General features: G+C 52.2%; 1 protein-coding gene and 1 pseudogene across 3 annotated transcripts in view; one reads left to right on the plus strand and one right to left on the minus strand.

Annotated features, from left to right (window-relative positions):
• Positions 1-20,200, minus strand: part of IFNAR2 (interferon alpha and beta receptor subunit 2) — an 844,054-nt gene that overhangs the window by 452,057 nt on the left and 371,797 nt on the right. The window lies entirely within an intron of this gene.
• LOC306806991 (trifunctional purine biosynthetic protein adenosine-3 pseudogene) lies at positions 13,226-14,998 on the plus strand (annotated as a pseudogene). Its single transcript, XR_013777904.1, has 3 exons — positions 13,226-13,383; positions 14,157-14,252; positions 14,820-14,998. The product of XR_013777904.1 is annotated as a trifunctional purine biosynthetic protein adenosine-3 pseudogene (transcript).

The raw sequence follows: 20,200 nt of genomic DNA on the forward strand, positions 1-20,200 counted from the left end.
GTTAGAAGCTGTTTTCTTCTGACTTGGAAAAAAACCAGGAATGATAGTATCATATTATAATAAATGAACATAGTAGAACCATATCAAATAATATAATTAGGCTGACAGAAAAAATCAATACCTTGAGTCCTGCTTTTAGTGGGGGGTAACAGAGAGTGCTTAACCTACAGAGTACAGAGTGGTAACCTACAGAGCTGAAGAGCCTTAAAACAACAGGTTGGGAAGGGTCAGTGGATATTCAGATCCTCATTTTGAGGGTGAATGAACCCTCTGAGACAACAGGGAAATGTTAAAAAGGGATGATGGCAATGTCCTGTTGTCACGCGGCTCGGTGTCCCCAAGGGGCTCGGTGTCCCCAAGGAGCCCCCTTGGTGCTGAAGCTGTCTGTGTTCTGTGCCCAGGGATTGTGGATGGCCTGAGGGCAGCAGGGGTTCGCTGCTTTGGGCCCTGTGCCAGGGCAGCCCAGCTGGCATCAACAGCAGCTCCAGCAGAGCCTTCCTGGAGAGGCACGGGATGCCCACGGCGCGCTGGAGAGCCTTCAGCAGCCCCCAGGAAGCCTGCAGGTTCATCAGCAGGTAAAGGGGCTGCTCTGCCTGCACCTGTGCCCTCCTGTCCTACTGCAGCTGCTGCATTGATCAGCTCTGCAGGTACAGGACAGGTGGTGAAGGTGCAGGGGGGAGCTGCTGCAGCCAGGCTGCCAGAGCTGGGGGGTGCTCACCTGGGCAGGAGGAGCTGCAGGGAGAGCTCAGAGCCCCTGGAGGGATCCAGGAGAGCTGGAGAGGGACTGGGGACAAGGCAGGGAGGGACAGGACACAGGGAATGGCTCCTAAGAAGGGTTTGATGGGACATTGGGAATCAGGAATTGTTCCCTGGGAGGGGCTGGGATGGAATTGCCAGAGCAGCTGTGGCTGCCCCTGGATCCCTGGAATGTTCAGTTCCAGGCTGGACACTGGGGCTGGAGCAATGGGACAGTGGGAGGTGTCCCTGCCATGGCTGGGGTGGCTCTGGGTGGCATTTAAGGTCCCTTCCAACCTAAATTATTCTGTGATTCTACTCTGCAAGGCTCTGCAAGAGCAATGACCACACTGGAATTTCACTGCTTTTCAAGGTCACTTCAGGGAGTTTCCTGTTAGACTCCAGCTCTGTCAGAGGAAGAGGGGATCCAATCATTTTCCACAAGTGAAAACTTAGCCCAGCCATCTCCTGGCTGATCCTATTGCAGGCAGCAGCCAGAGCTGAGCCTGTCCCACGCTCAGGCACAGCAAACCAGGGCCAGCAGAATCCCCTGGGTCAGGTGAATGTCTGGAGAAGGACAGAGGAGGAATGTCACACTGTCACATCACCCTTGCTGCCTGTAGGCAGGGATTAGGGCTCAGCCAATTTGAAAATTAAGGGTTTTAATTTAGATTTTTCCTGTTTCAGTGAAAGTTTCCAAGTGTGGGCCATTTTTTTCCTGTAGGATTATTCTATTAATTCTGGGCTTAAGTTTGCTGGGTTAACCTGTACCTCTTCCAGATTGCTCTACTGGTCCACATGGCTTTGCATATTTTTAGCAAGATATAAGTCGAGATACAGATATAGACACCAAACAAATCCTTTGCAGGATTTCCACAGCTTTCTTCATCCTATGTCTTCTTTTTATGTCTTTCCCTCTTCTTTCCCCTTGATCATCAAACACCACCTGACTCACAGGAAATGAAAAAAGAGCATAAAAAGTAGATTTGGATGTTGGGGGATTTTGAAGATTATATTTATAATGATGTTTTCCTTTTTTTTTTTTTTTCTCTTTAATGAAAGGTTGTTGCAAAAAATACCGAATTTTCATTTCCCACCTGAAATGACAGGATTTCGAGATACTTGAAAAACGCATATGCAAGAGATGAATTTACAAACACGTGCCCTGCTGACCAGGAGATTGAAATATGCATATTTGGATGTGGCAAAGAGAATGAAGTAACCAGAATATGCCTCTGTTTGTTGCTTCTGTGATGGGCAGCAGCCAAGCTGGAAAGCAAGAACCAGCAGAGAATCTGCCGTGTGATTTCAAGTTCTGCTATTGGCCAATCCTTTTATAATGATTGTATTGCATTATATACTCCTTCTTAAATTATGTGTTTGTGTGTGTTTGTGTGTCTTGCTCGCTGGAAAGTCAGTTGTCCAGTTCCAAGGAAAAGGCACCCATTGATAGTAAGGATTTGTAGGATGTAGAGGCAGTGAGGTCACACACTTCCAGCAATACCACAGACTAAATCACTGCATTTGAGCATAGGCCTGTCTGAATCCCTTGAACCTGTTAGTGCTGCCTCTGGTCTCTGTGTCACAGTTGTTTCCAAACATCACCTTTGACTGGATGGTTTCTCTTTGCTTCATGCCCTGCCCAGCACCCCCTGATTGACCCAAGCTGCAGGTGGGAGCACACCTGACATCACCCAGGCCTCTCCTCTGGGCTGGAGCCCTGCAGGGCAGCTCCACAAGAACAATTCCCATTGCAGGAATCTCCTTTGGTGTGGGAAAGAAAGAAGGAAAGGAAGGAAGGATGGATTAATTCCTGCCTTCCCCTCTGTCAGGGCTGCAGAACTCCTCCAACTCCCCTCCTGCTGCTCCCACAGACAGGAACGCTGCCTGGGGACTCTCTGCTCTGGGACATTGGGCAAGGGAGGGGGAGACACTTGGTTGTCCCTGTGGGCAGAAGAAATGGGTGAACATCCCGTGCCAAACACTCAGGTGGGATTTGTCATCCTTCCGTGACTTTTACTGGGTTTTGGAAAGCAGAGAGGAGGAGGAGGAGGGGGCCTGAGAAAGGAACAATCCTTCTGTAGCCCTGCCAGGAGGTGCAGCCGGGTGGGGTCAGGCTCTGCTCAAAGGGAACAGGGACAGGACACGGGGAAACGGCCACGAGCTGGGACAGGGGAGGCTTGGGTTGGACACCACAAGGAATTTCCTCATGGAAAGGATGGTCAGGCCTTGGCAGGGTGTCCTGGTTTAAAGGAAAGGTGTCTGCCAAGAAAGGAAGATTCTCTTTGAAATGGAGAACGTAAACTCCTCCCTCCAAATTATTATTATCATTTTGAAATTAAGGGGCTCTCAGGCAAAGAGATGGGAATTAGGAATAACAGTTCTTTCCTAGGACAATTCAAATAGAAATGCAGCATTACACAGAACAATCCCAACCCTGCCAGAGTCAGAATCCAAGCTGGCACAGTCAGTCAGTCAGGGTGGTGGCACAGTCCCATTCCATGGTGCTGCATCCTCCTGCAGGGGCAGATGTGGCTCAGCTGGAGCAGTGCTCCTGGAGAAGGGGCAGTTTCCTCTGAAGATCCAGGGATGATGTGCAAGGCTCTGGTTTTCCTCTGGAATGCAGTGGGAAGAAGGTTCCTTGGTGTCCAAATGTCAGTTTTCTCTGGTAGGAAAGGCTTGGCTCCTGCCCTGGCTGGAGCATCTCCCAGTGGGATGATGGAATTTTCTCAGCCATGCCCTGGGACTCAGTGGCCATGAACAGGAGATATCTCCTGGAGGGAGGATGGGCTGTGGGAAGATAAAGATGATTGCCCAGCTGGTTTAAAGATGGCCCATGAGCAGAGAATATGTGCCAGGAGATCAGGGCACTGCCCACATGGGGACAGAAAACACATTGCTGGACACATCCTGCATTGAGACCAAGACACTGGGGATGTACAGGGAAGATTGGAGGTGTCCAAGGAAGGCCTGTCCCCAGTGCTCTGGGCTGGTGACAAGGAGGGCATCAGGCACAGCATGAGCTGGGAGGGCCTTTCCACCTTAGAGATTCAGGGGTGCTGTGAAAGTTTCCCCAGTAGAGGATAAACATAATCCCAGAGAAGTCCGTGCCTCTGGAGCAGCCCAGGAACAGCCCCGAGGCTCCAGGCACCAACCCCGGGCTCCAGGCACGGCTGCCCTGTGGGGCTGCCCAGCAGGCTGAGCCCAGCCCCAGAGCTGCGCTGCTGCTGCAGTGCTGTGTGCGCTGCTCTGGCTCTTTGGCTGCACAGCCCCTGCAGCTGCTGCCACAGGGATTGTGTCAGGAACAGCACAGAGCTGCTGCTGCCTCAGCTGGGGCTGCAGCGGGGAAACCCTCCCGGCCTGCACAGGGTGCTCAGGGCAGGCAGGGCTGCTGAGAACACACCCGGCCGGGCTCCAGGGCACGGGCAGCAGCGAGCGGGGCTGGGGTGGCTGCGCTGTGCCCCTGCCCAGCCCTGCTGCACAGCGCTTCCAGCACAGCTCTCTCTCCGCCGGGCTCAGCGGCGCCTTTCGTTTGCTGCAGAGAGCAGGACAGCCCTGCCCTGCCGGCCCCGCCGGGAAACTCTCCCGCTGCCGCTGGGGCTGAGCAGCCGCTGCCCACAGGGACCAGCGGCACTGAGGGGACACAGCAGCACCTCGGACAGGCAGGGCATGGAACACACAGACTCTGTTATTGTGCTTTACAGACTTTGTTAGAAAATACACTAATTCTTCAGTAATTGGAACACTTCTATCTTTATTTGGTAAATTCCTAGGAAACTGGATGGACAGAAGTGACAAAACTGTAAGAAAGCTTTCTCCTCAGGAAAGCTCTAGGCCATGCAGGAACTGCCACCATTTCCTCTCCTCACCCAAGTCCCCCTCCTTGCTCTCCTGTCCTGCCAGCACCGACCCTGTGTGAGAGTCCGTCCGAGCCTCTCGTCTGTTTGTGCCCAACGCCCCCGCCTGAGGCCTGCGCTGCCAGGGATGGGAGGCAGCGATGGCGGCGCCGCTCCCTCAGCGCCCGGGCCCGGCCCCGGCGGGCGGGGAGCCCTGGGCAGCGCCCTGCCGGCAGCAGGCAGCGAGCCCCGTCCCCGGGCTCTGTCCCCGCGGCGCCGCAGAGCCCAGGGGACACCTGCGAGAGCGGCTGCCATGCTCGGCCATTGGCCCGGGCCGGGCGCAGCAGCCGCCCCTGGGCTCGGGGAAGCGCAGGAGGCTCTCGCCGCGCCCCTTGTGCAGCTGGGCCGGGTGCCCGTGCACGGCCCCGGCCTCGCCTGCTGCCCCTGCCCCGCTCGGCTCCCCGTGCCCGGCAAAGGCGCCCGGGCTGCGCTCGCTGCCCCCGGCTGGCGCTGCTGAAGGCAGTGACGAGCCCCGGGCCCGGGCAGAGCCCTGAGGGACAGCCCTGCTCCCCGGCCTCCCGCCGCACGCGGAAGCCGCTGCCCACAAGGCCCTGGCACGGCCCCGGGGCCAATTGCTCGTGCCCTGGCCAGCGCAGCTGCACAGCCAGGGCTCTGCAGCCTGGGGCTGGGGCTGCCGTGTGCCAGCGGGGCCAAGCCTCTCAGGGCTCTGGGCACAGCAGGGGCCACGAGGCCACGAGTCCGGGGCTGCTCCCAGCCAGTTCCTGCTGCTCCACTGCTCCTGGGGTGCCGCGGGTGGCCCTTGGTGACACGGGCGCTTCGTGTCATGGCCCTTGGTGATGTGGGACATGATGGTGGCCACAGACCATTGTGACATCAGGGAGCCCCACCCTGGCCTGGGGGTATTTAAGGGGCGCAGAGGCCTGGAGTGCTCAGTCCCAGGAGCGCCACTCTGCAAGGAGAAAGCAGCTCCCAGGACCCATCAGCGATTCAGGGCAATTGCAAATATTGAGAAGATGGAGAAGAGGCTCAACTGCCAGGCCACCCAAGGCCCACAGCTGAGCCTGCGGAGGAGGCCAACAACAATGGAAGAGGAAGGTAGGGGAGGCCAGCAGATGGAGAGGGCCAGGATCTTTGCCCTGCCAAGGGAGTCATGTCCATCCCACACATCCTCCTCACCCTTCTCCTCGCTGGTGCCCATCAAGCTGCCACCAGTGCACCCTGGGCAGCCAAAGGTGGGACCCAAATATCTTCATCCCCTCACAGACCCAGAGGTGCCGTCCTGGCGGCCGCAGACAGCGCCAGTCTCTAAGAAGGAAGCAGATGCCTGGATCGCTGTGCGCTTGAAGACAGCAAAATTTGTAGAGGAGATGGAAAAGAAGCTCGACTCCCAGGTGACCGAAGGCCCAATGCTGAACCTGTGGAGGAGGCTGAGAACAACAGGAGAGAAAGGTAGGGGTGGCCAGCGGATGGAGAGGGCCAGGATCTTTGCCCTGCCCAGGGAGCCGTCTCCATCCCACACCTCATCCTTATCTTTCTCCTCGCTGGTGCCCATCAAGCTGCCACCAGTGTACCCTGGGCAGCCAAAGGTGGGTCCCAAAAATCTTCATCCCTCACAGACCCAGAGGTGCAGCCCCTGGCGGCCACAGGCAGCGCCAGTTTCTGAGGAGGAAGCAGATGCCTGGATCGCTCTGCGCTTGATGATGGTAAAATTTGCAGAGGAGAGAGGAGAAGGAGAAGAAGGAGAAGAAGCGCAAAAAGCCCAAAGCCCAGGCGACCCAAGGCCCACTGCTGAGACTGCGGAGGAGGCAAACAACAATGGAAGAGGAGGCAGGGGAGACCAGCGGATGGAGAGGGCCAGGATCTTTGCCCTGCCAAGGGAGCCGTCTCCATCCCACACATCCTCCTCATCCTCCTCCTCCCTGGTGCCCATAAAGCTGCCAGCAGTTCACCCTGGGCAGACAAAGGTGGGACCCAGAAATTTTCATCCCATCATGGTCCCAGAGGTGCAGCCCCCGGCGGCCGCAGACAGCGCCGCAGGGCAGCCGCAGCCAGGCCCTGTCCCTCTGTGGGGACACGCTGCCACCGCTGCCACTTGTGCCACGGCCGCCAGCCCTGCCCCACCTGCTGAGCCCCAGGGACACTGAGAGCCGGGGCACAGAGCTGGGCAGGGCAGGGGAGAAGGGGCCGCAGCCACACAGCCCCGTGCCCAGCGTGCTCCTGCCCCCGCTCAGGGTGGCCCAGGAGGGCACAGCCCGTGTGTCCCCGAGCTGGCAGCTGCTGCCTGTGCCACCCATCCCCGCGGGGGCTGCAGCCATGGGGCGCAGCCTCCGGGGCACAGGGAAAGAGAGTAATGACAGCGAGCTGTGGGAAACTGGCAGTGACATGGATCTATTCCAAGAAGGCTTTGAGCTCCTTCAAGAGGACAGCGAGAGTGATGAGGAACTGTCCCTTTTGGAAGACGACTGCGAGCTCTCTCCAGAGGACAGCACAACTGAGGAGCCGCTGTCCCCAATAGAAGAGGGCATTGAGCTCTCACCAGGGGACAGCGACAGTGAGCCAGAGCTGTCCGAAGAGCAAGAGGCCATTGAAGTCAGTCCAGAGGACAGCACAAATGAAGAGGAGCTGTCCCCTGTGGAAGAGGCCGGTCAAGTCAGTCCACAGGACACCACCAGCGACCAGGAGCTGAACCCCTGTGGAAGGTGACAGGGAGCTCTTTCCAGCGGACAACACAACTGAGGAGCAGCTGCCAGATGTTGAAGAGGACATCAAAGGCACTTCAGGGGGCAGCACAAGTGATGAGGAGCTGTCCCCAGTGGAAGAGGCTATCAGTGCCATTTCAGGGGTCAACCTGAACCTATAAGGAGCTGTCCCCAGTGGAAGAAAACCGTGAAGAAGAGCCATACCAACGAGAGAATGACTGTGACAAAGAGCTGTCCCAAGAGAATTGCGACGAGATTGAGCAGTTTTCCCCAGAAGATGACAAATATGAAACAGAGCTGTGCTTCGGGGAAGACTGTGACATCCAAGACATGTTCCCACAGGAAGCAAATGACAATAAACATCTCTCCCTGTGGGAAGAACATGAGCAGGAGGAAGAGGAGACAAGGAAGACACTGCTTGGTGGTATTGACACAGATTCAGGCTTGCCACCTGAACTGAAAACCACTGGGGACACGGAGCCCTCCCACTGTCCTGCTGAATACTCCAGGCAGCAGCCAGGCTCAGCTCCCCAAGCTCCAGAACAGCCCCGGGGAGCCCCTGAGCCAGACTGTGCCGGAGCTGCAGGTGCTGGGGGAGCAGCAGAAGCAGGAACAGGAGCAGGAGCAACAGCAGCAGCAGCTAGCAGCAGGAGCAGCAGCAGCAGAGCAGGAGCAGCAGCAGCAGCAGCTGCAGCAACAGGACAGAGCAGCAGCAGGAACAGGCAGCAGCAGCAGCAGCAGCAGCAGCAGCTGCCAGGAGCAGCTGCAGGAGCAGGAAGCAGGAGCAGCAGCAGCAGCAGCAGCAGCAGCAGCAGGAACAGCAGCAGCAGCAGGAACAGCAGCAGCAGCAGCTGCAGGGTGCCCTGGAGCTCTGCAGTGCTGCAGGAAGGGCAGCAGCAGCTCCCCCAGAAAGGGAAGGCAGCTCCGTGCCTGCCCCGCACAGCCCCCCCAGGAAACGCCCCTCCCGCTTCAGGCGGGCGCTGCGGGCGCTGCGGGGGCTGCTCCGCTGGCCCTGCCTGCGGCCACCGCCCGAGGAGTGACACACACCCGGAGCATGGGGGAGAAATCTCAGACAATGGAGACAAGACAAAGACGAAGGGAAATGACCAAGAACAGGAAGAAGACAAAGACTAAAACTAAGAAGACCAAGAAGACGGACGAGACTTATTGAAGAATCCATAGAAGAATAGTAATAAGAATTTAGAAATACTTAGAAGAAGAGTAATAGGAATAGGAATAAGAATTTAAAAATATGTTTAAGAAGAAGAGTAATAAGTTTAAGGATTTAAGTATATATAGAAGAAGAAGAAGAAGAAGAATAGGAATAGGAGTAAGAATAGGAATAAGTATTTAAAAATATATAGAAGAAGCAAAGAAGAAGAGTAGTAAATAGAAGAGTAGTAAGAAGAAGCATAAGAAGCGTAAGAAGAAGAATTTAAGAATACACAAATGAAAATAAAAATTTAAGGAATAAATAAAATTTTCAAATAATATGTCTTGATTGTTTGCATTACTATCGATGAGATAAAACAATGAATATATAATATTTTCTAATTACAATACATTACAATGTCACAACACTGTTCCATTACTGAAGAATTAGTGTATTTTCTAATAAAGTTCGTAAAGCACAATAACAGAGTCTCTGTATTTCATGCCCTGCCTCTCCGAGGTGCTGATGTGTTTTCACCCTCAGAGGCCGTTTCCCCGTGTCCTGTCCCTGTTCCCTTTGAGCAGAGCCTGACCCCACCCGGCTGCACCTCCTGGCAGGGCTACAGAAGGATTGTTCCTTTCTCAGGCCCTCTCCTCCTCCTCCTCTCTGCTTTCCAAAACCCAGTAACAATCACGGAAGGATGACAAATCCCACCTGAGTGTTTGGCACGGGGATGTTCACCCATTTCTTCTGCCCACAGGGACAACCAAGTGTCTCCCCCTCCCTTGCCCAATGTCCCAGAGCAGAGAGTCCCCAGGCAGCGTTCCTGTCTGTGGGAGCAGCAGGAGGGGAGTTGGAGGAGTTCTGCAGCCCTGACAGAGGGGAAGGCAGGAATTAATCCATCCTTCCTTCCTCCCTTCCTGTCTCTCTCTTCCTCTTTTCTCCACAATAAAAGGACATTCCTGCAGTGGGAAAAGGAATCGTTCTCGGTGGAGCTGCCCTGCCCGGCTCCAGCCCAGAGCGCCCACTCTGGAGCCCAACCCAGCGGGGATTGCTCCCCTCATGCTGCTCCGTTTCGCTTCAATTTTCAAGCAGAGCACAGGAAATATATTTAAAAGTTCAGAAAGGCAAGAACAGCAAGTGACAAAACTGTGGAAGGATTTTATGGCAGTTTTTTATTTCCGTCTCTGAGATCCTTCCCCTGGCAGGGGTTGTCAATTTGCTCTCGCGTGGGATCTGGGTGACAAGCTCAGCTTTGGGACATGCTGTAGCCGGCTGGTTTTTTCTCTAGGGCTCAATCCTATTCCCATTGTCAGTCGGGCTGTTGGGAGGAGCTGTTTGTGTCTTTAAGGAGGGAAGATGCAGAGAGAGGAGGAGGGTTCAGGGTGCTGAGGGTGTGGGGACAAATTGGAGGGTGGGATGAGCTGAGGAGATGCTCCTGCAGATCCTCTCGTGAGGCTGGAGGATTAAGGAGCACAGGGCAGCTGCAGGTCTGGCTGCTGCTTTCACTCCCTTATCCTTGGCTTTAGGAGACCAGAAATCATTTGGATCTGAAGCAGAATTGGAGGAAGATCTTTCTGGAGGACTCCTCAGCCTTCTGTGCGGGCAAACAGCAGGTCTGACACGGTAAGGGAGCAGAACTCCAGTTCCTCTCCACAGCCTTTCTTCCAGCACCAAGAGTCCTTGCAGCTCTCTTTTTCTCGTATGCTCTGTCTCTCTCTCTCCAGCCTTCCCTCCTGGACAAACTCACCAAATTTCCTCTCTTCCAGCACGCTTTAGCTTGGCTTTGCAAAAAAACACCCTTAGTGTCCTCACTGGGCGGTGGAATGGAAAAGTGAATTTTTCCCCAAGGGCTGGAGGCACTGCTTGCTTTCACTCTCTTCCCAGTTCGGAACTTTAACTCATTCTGCTGTAGAAAACGTGATGGAATTGTGAGATTATTGGTGGGGGAGGCGGGTGTGGAATTGCTTTTAAAACCACTTTTTCTTAATTGCTAACTGTTGTAGCATAGTGGAGCTTGGCAGGGAATGTTGGTGCCTTTGTTAGAGACAGAGCAGCTGTAACTCATCTTCACATTCGCAGCCACTTCCAGCGATTATTTCTCCGGGAGTGACAAAAGGAAGGACAAAGGCTGCCCTCTGGATTGTTACCCAATAGAAAGGTAGGAAAAGTAAGTTTTGTAAGGAAATCTGGCCATCCCTGAGAGAGCATTAAGCACGTGCTCTGTGTTTCTACACCTAGAGCACAACAGCTACAATTTAAAATCAAATAACCCCCAAAATTCTGCAGTTCCCAGGGCCAGGCTGTGAGAATGCCTGACGTTGAACTTGGGCAATTCAAGAACGATGAAATACAGAGTTCAGTGGGATTTTGCAGTGAGTTAAGGCCGTGCAATGCTGCCTCAGGAGCTCCAAGCACCATTCTTGGTGTATCACAGGGAACATCTTGCCTGGGATTTTCTCCCTCAGTGTCACCGTTTAGCTCCCGTTTGCCTTTGGAAGCTGCACAATGAATTAAACCCAGGGGCTGTGATTCCTCAGGAGAAGGCAGCAGGACTTGCTGGTCTCCATGGTACCTTTAATTGATGATTTCTCTCCTGGGTAAGGACTGGTTTCTCCATTAGCACCTCCCTTAAAGGTCACATTCCCGGGGGGCATTTTTCTCTCTGACATTTGTCCTGCACATTGGGACAAATTAAGTTTGCAGATGTGACCTATGATAACATTTCTGAAATAAATCCAAGCCAATTTGCCACGAAATATTGCTGAGGAATAACTTGAAATGTCAGTGTGCCAGTGAGATGAGCAGTTGTTTTTATTGAATGTGTCCTCCTAGCAGTTGTCAGAGGATAAAGGCTGTGCTGAAATCTGCCTTTGCCATTTATTGCCTGGAATGTTTGCACTCTTAAAAGCTTCTAGACTGACCACAGCATTCAGAATGAAATATATTTATTAAATATTAACAGGAGCAGAACAATTTATTTTTGCATATTTATTTATTATATATTTATTCGTTATATAGTTATTAATTGCTTAGTTCTCTTTTATATATTTGATTATAATTTGCTTATTACATATATATTTATTTATATTTGTTTAGAGATAAATACATATAAAATATATTAAAATAGATTTTAGAGCATTTGTATGGCACTTTTAGTCCTGTCCTGTGTAGTTGTGCAAAGGACCTGACAGGACCAACTCAAGGCACGATTATTTCATATCTGTGGGTGCTCTAGAAATGAAATCTTGACTCTGCTGGAACAAGTGGGGACAATTCCCAGGAGATGTGTTGTCCATATTTAAACCAGATGTGACTGATGTGCCCATCCAGTGGCACTGCTGGCACTGCCACCATGTCCCATAGCCCAGCTGGGTTAATATTACCTAAAACCTGGAGCAGTGACATGGAATTCCTCTGTTCTTGCTTATTTTGTGAGGTCAGTTGGGGCCCTGGTCAGTGAGAATTTCAGATTTTCTGTGCTGCCAGGCACTGACCCCCAGCAGAACTCTGCATTTGACCGAGGCTTGGAGAAGCTTCCACAATGGAATGATAGAACTGGGATCATGGTGTGCAGCTTGAATAGAAGTGTGTGATATCACATGGTTTAGAAAATTTAGAATGTAAGGTTTTAGAATATAATAATATATGAGACATAGGACCTCTGGATGACAAATTCATATGATTATGTAGAAGCTGATTTGTTGTTTACTTTTAGCTTTAATTATACATTTTAACACTACTGTTTGCATGATTATGCACTTTTTGATTGGTGTTTTTATGTTGTTACTCATCTTTTAAAAACTCTTTAGGTGCCGTGATTGGTTGTTGTTCAGAACTTCACTGCCCACCTTTATTTTGGGTCTTCTAATTTCCATATTTCGTTTTATAGTATTTTTTTCTTCTGATTTAGTACAATTTATTTTTCAGTACTTTTGAAGAGTTCTAACATGTTAGATAGGCTGCAGGAAAATAATTAAAAATGGCTTGTCCAGTGCACTTGTTATAAACTTTCTAAACTAAGAAATACATAGAAAAAGAGCTGGGCATGTAGAAAAACAGCAAAATATGTAGAAAAACAGTTAAATATAGTTTGTCTGGTTGCACTTGATACAGCTTATGGCCTAGAATATTCAGATGCATTACTACAGTAATATATAGAAAACAAGGTGGAGGTTTTAGGGTGGAACTTTTATCTTTCTTCTTCATGGGTTTGGGTGATATTTGGTAGTTGGATAGCAAATCCCACATTGTGGCTCAGGGCTGGTTGGTTACGGTGTTTTAAAAGTGAAAATAATTTGGGTGGCATTTCCTAATAGGACAGTTGGTCCTTAAAAATCCTTGGTGGGGGGGGAGAGATCCATCTCCATTTTTAGTTTGCTAGCTTGCAGCTCCGTAGAACTCACTGTAACCTAAATAAGAATTAATAAACACCTGAGTCCAAATAAGAAATACAAGCTCTCAATCTTTTAATCATTTTTAATGGGAAAAAGAAGGAAAAAATCCCACATTGTGGCTCAGGGGTGGTTGGTTATGGGGTTTTAAAAGTGAAAATAATTTGGGTGGCATTTCCTAATTGGACAGTTGGTCCTTAAAAAACCTTGGTGGGGGGGGAGAGATCCATCTCCATTTTTAGTTTGTTAGCTTGCAGCGCCATAGAACTCATTGTAACATAAATAAGAATTAATAAACACCTGAGTGCAAACAAGAAATACAAGCTCTCAAGGTTGTAATCATTTTTAATGGGAAAAGCAGGTGTCAGGCAGCAGTGAGTGTGCTGCTTTCCCCAGGGCCATGGCAGAGCGGGTGCTGGTGATCGGCAGCGGCGGCAGGGAACACGCCCTGGCCTGGAAATTGGCCCAGTCCCCTCGTGTCAAACACGTGTTTGTGGCTCCAGGAAATGCAGGCACAGCTGACAGTGGGAAAATCTCCAATTCAGGTAAAAACTTGGGAATAAAATCTCAATCCGAGCAATCAGCACTGCGGGAAATGAGGCAAAGCAAGTGGGGAGGTTACAACAACCAGTAACAGCAGTTGCTCTTCTTTGGCTGCTGCCACAAATGGTTGAAGGCACAGATTTCTCTTTTTATTCTGTGTTTTGTTTCTGAATGTCAGAGCTGCCTCTTAAACACCCTGCTGTATTTCTTTTTTGCCTTGCTGCTTAAGCTAGTGAGGCTTATAAGAGACTCTGTTCCTACTCCTCATCTCTTCCACTTTTGTGCTTGAATTCAGTGACCAATTCTGGTGAAATTTAACCCAGGAACAGAGGGCTCAAAGTTCTTAACTCTCAGCAGAAATATCTCTGTGTCTGCCCGGGCTGCTCAGTGAAATTTAGCTGCATCATCCAATGCTTTGTGTAAATCTTTACTCAGCTGTTGAAATGGAGCTTCTTTCCAAGCCTTCAGTTTTATTTTTCAAAGTTGCTATTGTGGTGATGAGCAGCTTTTAAAAATACATCCTGATTACACATGGCAAATAAAATAGATTTAATCAGTTAGCAGATGTGTATTAAAAACAGTAGTGCAAATTGGAGTTGTTCCCAGTTCCTTTTGGACTCTGCTATTATTACATTGATATCTCACTTTGCCCTTTGTGGGCTGATGATTTTGTTATTTTAATCACACTTTTAGGGGGATGGAAAAGAGACATTCTCATCTCCTGTCTCTTATTTAAGCTCTCCATTCATCAGTTAATTATTTTTTTCCTTTTCAGCTGTATTAGTGAGCAATCACACTATTGTTACCCAGTTCTGCAAAGATCATAACATTGGCCTTGTGTTAGTTGGCCCAGAAGCTCTTTTGGAAGCAGGTAAGTTAGTTTTTAAGTAAGTAAGATAATAAGTAAGTTAGATGTTATTTTCTTCTGACTTGACAGAAAATATAAAAATTATATTATAATAAATGAACATAGTAGAATCATATCAAATAATATAATTAGGTTGACATAAAAAATAAGCACCTTGAATTCTGCTTAGTTAGAAGCTATTTTCTTCTGACTTGAAAAAAAAAACCAGGAATGATAGTATATTATTATAATAAATGAACATAGTAGAACCATATCAAATAATATAATTAGGCTGACAGAAAAAATCAATACCTTGAGTCCTGCTTTCAGTGGGGGGTAACAGAGAGTGCTTAACCTACAGAGTACAGAGTGATAACCTACAGAGCTGAAGAGCCTTAAAACAACAGGTTGGGAAGGGTCAGTGGATATTCAGAAGCTCATTTTGAGGGTGAATGAACCCTCTGAGACAAAGGGAAATGTTAAAAAGGGATGATGGCAATGTCCTGTTGTCACGCGGCTCGGTGTCCCCAAGGGGCTCGGTGTCCCCAAGGAGCCCCCTTGGTGCTGGAGCTGTCTGTGTTCTGTGCCCAGGGATTGTGGATGGCCTGAGGGCAGCAGGGGTTCGCTGCTTTGGGCCCTGTGCCAGGGCAGCCCAGCTGGCATCCAACAGCAGCTCCAGCAGAGCCTTCCTGGAGAGGCACGGGATGCCCACGGCGCGCTGGAGAGCCTTCAGCAGCCCCCAGGAAGCCTGCAGGTTCATCAGCAGGTAAAGGGGCTGCTCTGCCTGCACCTGTGCCCTCCTGTCCTACTGCAGCTGCTGCATTGATCAGCTCTGCAGGTACAGACAGGTGGTGAAGGTGCAGGGGGGAGCTGCTGCAGCCAGGCTGCCAGAGCTGGGGGTGCTCACCTGGGCAGGAGGAGCTGCAGGGAGAGCTCAGAGCCCCTGGAGGGATCCAGGAGAGCTGGAGAGGGACTGGGGACAAGGCAGGGAGGGACAGGACACAGGGAATGGCTCCTAAGAAGGGTTTGATGGGATATTGGGAATCAGGAATTGTTCCCTGGGAGGGGCTGGGATGGAATTGCCAGATTTGCTGTGGCAGCCCCTGGATCCCTGGAATGTTCAGTTCCAGGCTGGACACTGGGGCTGGAGCAATGGGACAGTGGGAGGTGTCCCTGCCATGGCTGGGGTGGGATGGGATGAGCTTTAAGGTCCCTCCAACCTAAATTATTCTGTGATTCTACTCTGCAAGGCTCTGCAAGAGCAATGACCACACTGGAATTTCACTGCTTTTCAAGGTCACTTCAGAGAGTTTCCTGTTAGACTCCAGCTCTGTCAGAGGAAGAGGGGATCCAATCATTTTCCACAAGTGAAAACTTAGCCCAGCCATCTCCTGGCTGATCCTATTGCAGGCAGCAGCCAGAGCTGAGCCTGTCCCACACTCAGGCACAGCAAACCAGGGCAGCAGAATCCCCTGGGTCAGGTGAATGTCTGGAGAAGGACAGAGGAGGAATGTCACACTGTCACATCACCCTTGCTGCCTGTAGGCAGGGATTAGGGCTCAGCCAATTTGAAAATTAAGGGTTTTAATTTAGATTTTTCCTGTTTCAGTGAAAGTTTCCAAGTGTGGGCCATTTTTTTCCTGTAGGATTTTTGTGTTAATTCTGGCTTAAGTTTGCTGGGTTAACCTGTACCTCTTGCAGATTGCTCTACTGGTCCACATGGCTTTGCATATTTTTAGCAAGATATAAGTAGAGATACAGATATAGACACCAAACAAATCCTTTGCAGGGATTTCCACAGCTTTCTTCATCCTATGTCTTCTTTTTATGTCTTTCCCTCTTCTTTCCCCTTGATCATTAACACCACCTGACTCACAGGAAATGAAAAAAAGAGCATAAAAAGTAGGTTTGGGATGTTGGGGGATTTTGAAGATTATATTTGTAATGATGTTTTCCTTTTTTGTTTTTTTCTTTTAATGAAAGGTTGTTGCAAAAAAATACCGAAATTTTCATTTCCCACCTGAAATGACAGGGATTTTGAGATACTTGAAAAACGCATATGCAAGAGATGAATTTACAAACACGTGCCCTGCTGACCAGGAGATTGAATATGCATATTTGGATGTGGCAAAGAGAATGAAGTAACCAGAATATGCCTCTGTTTGTTGCTTCCGTGATGGGCAACAGCCAAGCTGGAAAAGCAAGAACCAGCAGAGAATCTGCCGTGTGATTTCAAGTTCTGGTATTGGCCAATCCTTTTATAATGATTGTATTGCATTATATACTCCTTCTTAAATTATGTGTTTGTGTATGTTTGTGTGTCTTGCTCGCTGGAAAGATGGTTGTCCATTCCAAGGAAAAGGAATGGACATTGATAGTAAGGATTTGTAGGATGTAGGTCACACACTTCCAGCAGTACCACAGACTAAATCACTGCATTTTGAGCATAGGCCTGTCTGAATCCCTTGAACCTGTTAGTGCTGCCTCTGGTCTCTGTGTCACAGTTGTTTCCAAACATCACCTTTGACTGGATGGTTTCTCTTTGCTTCACTGCCCTGCCCAGCACCCCCTGATTGACCCAAGCTGCAGGTGGGAGCACACCTGACATCACCCAGGCCTCTCCTCTGGGCTGGAGCCCTGCAGGGCAGCTCCACAAGAACAATTCCCATTGCAGGAATCTCCTTTGGTGTGGGAAAGAAAGAAGGAAAGGAAGGAAGGAAGGAAATTTCCTGCCTTCCCCTCTGTCAGGGCTGCAGAACTCCTCCAACTCCCCTCCTGCTGCTCCCACAGACAGGAACGCTGCCTGGGGACTCTCTGCTCTGGGACATTGGGCAAGGGAGGGGGAGACACTTGGTTGTCCCTGTGGGCAGAAGAAATGGGTGAACATCCCGTCCCAAACACTCAGGTGGGATTTGTCATCCTTCCGTGATTGTTATTGGGTTTTGGAAAGCAGAGAGGAGGAGGAGGAGAGGGCCTGAGAAAGGAACAATCCTTCTGTAGCCCTGCCAGGAGGTGCAGCCGGGTGGGGTCAGGCTCTGCTCAAAGGGAACAGGGACAGGACACGGGGAAACGGCCACGAGCTGGGACAGGGGAGGCTTGGGTTGGACACCACAAGGAATTTCCTCATGGAAAGGATGGTCAGGCCTTGGCAGGGTGTCCTGGTTTGAAAGACAGGTGTCTGCCAAGAAAGGAAGATTCTCTTTGAAATGGAGAATGTAAACCCCCTCCCTCCAAATTATTATTATCATTTGGAAATTAAGGGGCTCTCAGGCAAAGAGATGGGAATTAGGAATAACCGTTCTTCACTAGGACAATTCAAATAGCAGTGCAGCATTACACAGAACAATCCCAACCCTGCCAGAGTCAGAATCCAAGCTGGCACAGTCAGTCAGTCAGGGTGGTGGCACAGTCCCATTCCATGGTGCTGCATCCTCCTGCAGGGGCAGATGTGGCTCAGCTGGAGCAGTGCTCCTGGAGAAGGGGCAGTTTCCTCTGAAGCTGCAGGGATGATGTGCAAGGCTCTGGTTTTCCTCTGGAATGCAGTGGGAAGAAGGTTCCTTGGTGTCCAAATGTCAGTTTTTCTCTGGGTAGGAAAGGCTTGGCTCCTGCCCTGGCTGGAGCATCTCCCAGTGGGATGATGGAATTTTCTCAGCCATGCCCTGGGACTCAGTGGCCATGAACAGGAGATATCTCCTGGAGGGAGGATGGGCTGTGGGAAGATAAAGATGATTGCCCAGCTGGTTTAAAGATGGCCCATGAGCAGAGAATATGTGCCAGGAGATTAGGGGCACTGCCCCACATGGGGACAGAAAACACATTGCTGGACACATCCTGCATTGAGACCAAGACACTGGGGCTGCTCAGGGAAGATTGGAGATGTCCAAGGAAGGCCTGTCCCCAGTGCTCTGGGCTGGTGACAAGGAGGGCATCAGGCACAGCATGAGCTGGGAGGGCCTTTCCAACCTTAGAGATTCAGGGGTGCTGTGAAAGTTATCCCAGTAGAGAGAAAACATAATCCCAGAGAAAGTCCGTGCCCTGGAGCATCCCAGGAACAGCCCCGAGGCTCCAGGCACCAACCCCGGGCTCCAGGCACGGCTGCCCTGTGGGGCTGCCCAGCAGGCTGAGCCCAGCCCCAGAGCTGCGCTGCTGCTGCAGTGCTGTGTGCGCTGCTCTGGCTCTTTGGCTGCACAGCCCCTGCAGCTGCTGCCACAGGGATGTGTCAGGAACAGCACAGAGCTGCTGCTGCCTCAGCTGGGGCTGCAGCGGGGAAACCCCTCCCGGCCTGCACAGGGTGCTCAGGGCAGGCAGGGCTGCTGAGAACACACCCGGCCGGGCTCCAGGGCACGGGCAGCAGCGAGCGGGGCTGGGGTGGCTGCGCTGTGCCCCTGCCCAGCCCTGCTGCACAGCGCTTCCAGCACAGCTCTCTCTCCGCCGGGCTCAGCGGCGCCTTTCGTTTGCTGCAGAGAGCAGGGACAGCCCTGCCCTGCCGGCCCCGCCGGGAACTCTCCCGCTGCCGCTGGGGCTGAGCAGCCGCTGCCCACAGGGACCAGCGGCACTGAGGGGACACAGCAGCACCTCGGACAGGCAGGGCATGGAACACACAGACTCTGTTATTGTGCTTTACAGACTTTGTTAGAAAATACACTAATTCTTCAGTAATTGGAACACTTCTATCTTTATTTGGTAAATTCCTAGGAAACTGGATGGACAGAAGTGACAAAACTGTAAGAAAGCTTTCTCCTCAGGAAAAGCTCTAGGCCATGCAGGAACTGCCACCATTTCCTCTCCTCACCCAAGTCCCCCTCCTTGCTCTCCTGTCCTGCCAGCACCGACCCTGTGTGAGAGTCCGTCCGAGCCTCTCGTCTGTTTGTGCCCAACGCCCCTCGCCTGAGGCCTGCGCTGCCAGGGATGGGAGGCAGCGATGGCGGCGCCGCTCCCTCAGCGCCCGGGCCCGGCCCCGGCGGGCGGGGAGCCCTGGGCAGCGCCCTGCCGGCAGCAGGCAGCGAGCCCCGGCCCCGGGCTCTGTCCCCGCGGCGCCGCAGAGCCCAGGGACACCTGCGAGAGCGGCTGCCATGCTCGGCCATTGGCCCGGGCCGGGCGCAGCAGCCGCCCCTGGGCTCGGGGAAGCGCAGGAGGCTCTCGCCGCGCCCCTTGTGCAGCTGGGCCGGGTGCCCGTGCACGGCCCCGGCCTCGCCTGCTGCCCCTGCCCCGCTCGGCTCCCCGTGCCCGGCAAAGGCGCCCGGGCTGCGCTCGCTGCCCCCGGCTGGCGCTGCTGAAGGCAGGGACGAGCCCCGGGCCCGGGCAGAGCCCTGAGGGACAGCCCTGCTCCCCGGCCTCCCGCCGCACGCGGAGCCGCTGCCCACAAGGCCCTGGCACGGCCCCGGGGCCAATTGCTCGTGCCCTGGCCGGCGCAGCTGCACAGCCAGGGCTCTGCAGCCTGGGGCTGGGGCTGCCGTGTGCCAGCGGGGCCAAAGCCTCTCAGGGCTCTGGGCACAGCAGGGGCCACGAGGCCACGAGTCCGGGGCTGCTCCCAGCCAGTTCCTGCTGCTCCACTGCTCCTGGGGTGCCGCGGGTGGCCCTTGGTGACACGGGCGCTTCGTGTCATGGCCCTTGGTGATGTGGGACATGGTGGTGGCCACAGACCATTGTGACATCAGGGAGCCCCACCCTGGCCTGGGGGTATTTAAGGGGCGCAGAGGCCTGGAGTGCTCAGTCCCAGGAGCGCCACTCTGCGAGGAGGAAGCAGCTCCCAGGACCTGTCAGCGATTCAGGGCAATTGCAAATATTGAGAAGATGGAGAAGAGGCTCAACTGCCAGGCCAACCAAGGCCCACAGCTGAGCCTGCGAAGGAGGCCAACAACAATGGAAGAGGAAGGTAGGGGAGGCCAGCGGATGGAGAGGGCCAGGATCTTTGCCCTGCCAAGGGAGTCATGTCCATCCCACACCTCATCCTCATCCTCCTCCTCGCTGGT

The sequence above is a fragment of the Erithacus rubecula genome (genome assembly GCF_903797595.1).
Source record: "Erithacus rubecula genome assembly, chromosome: 1".
Classification (NCBI taxonomy): domain Eukaryota; kingdom Metazoa; phylum Chordata; class Aves; order Passeriformes; family Muscicapidae; genus Erithacus; species Erithacus rubecula.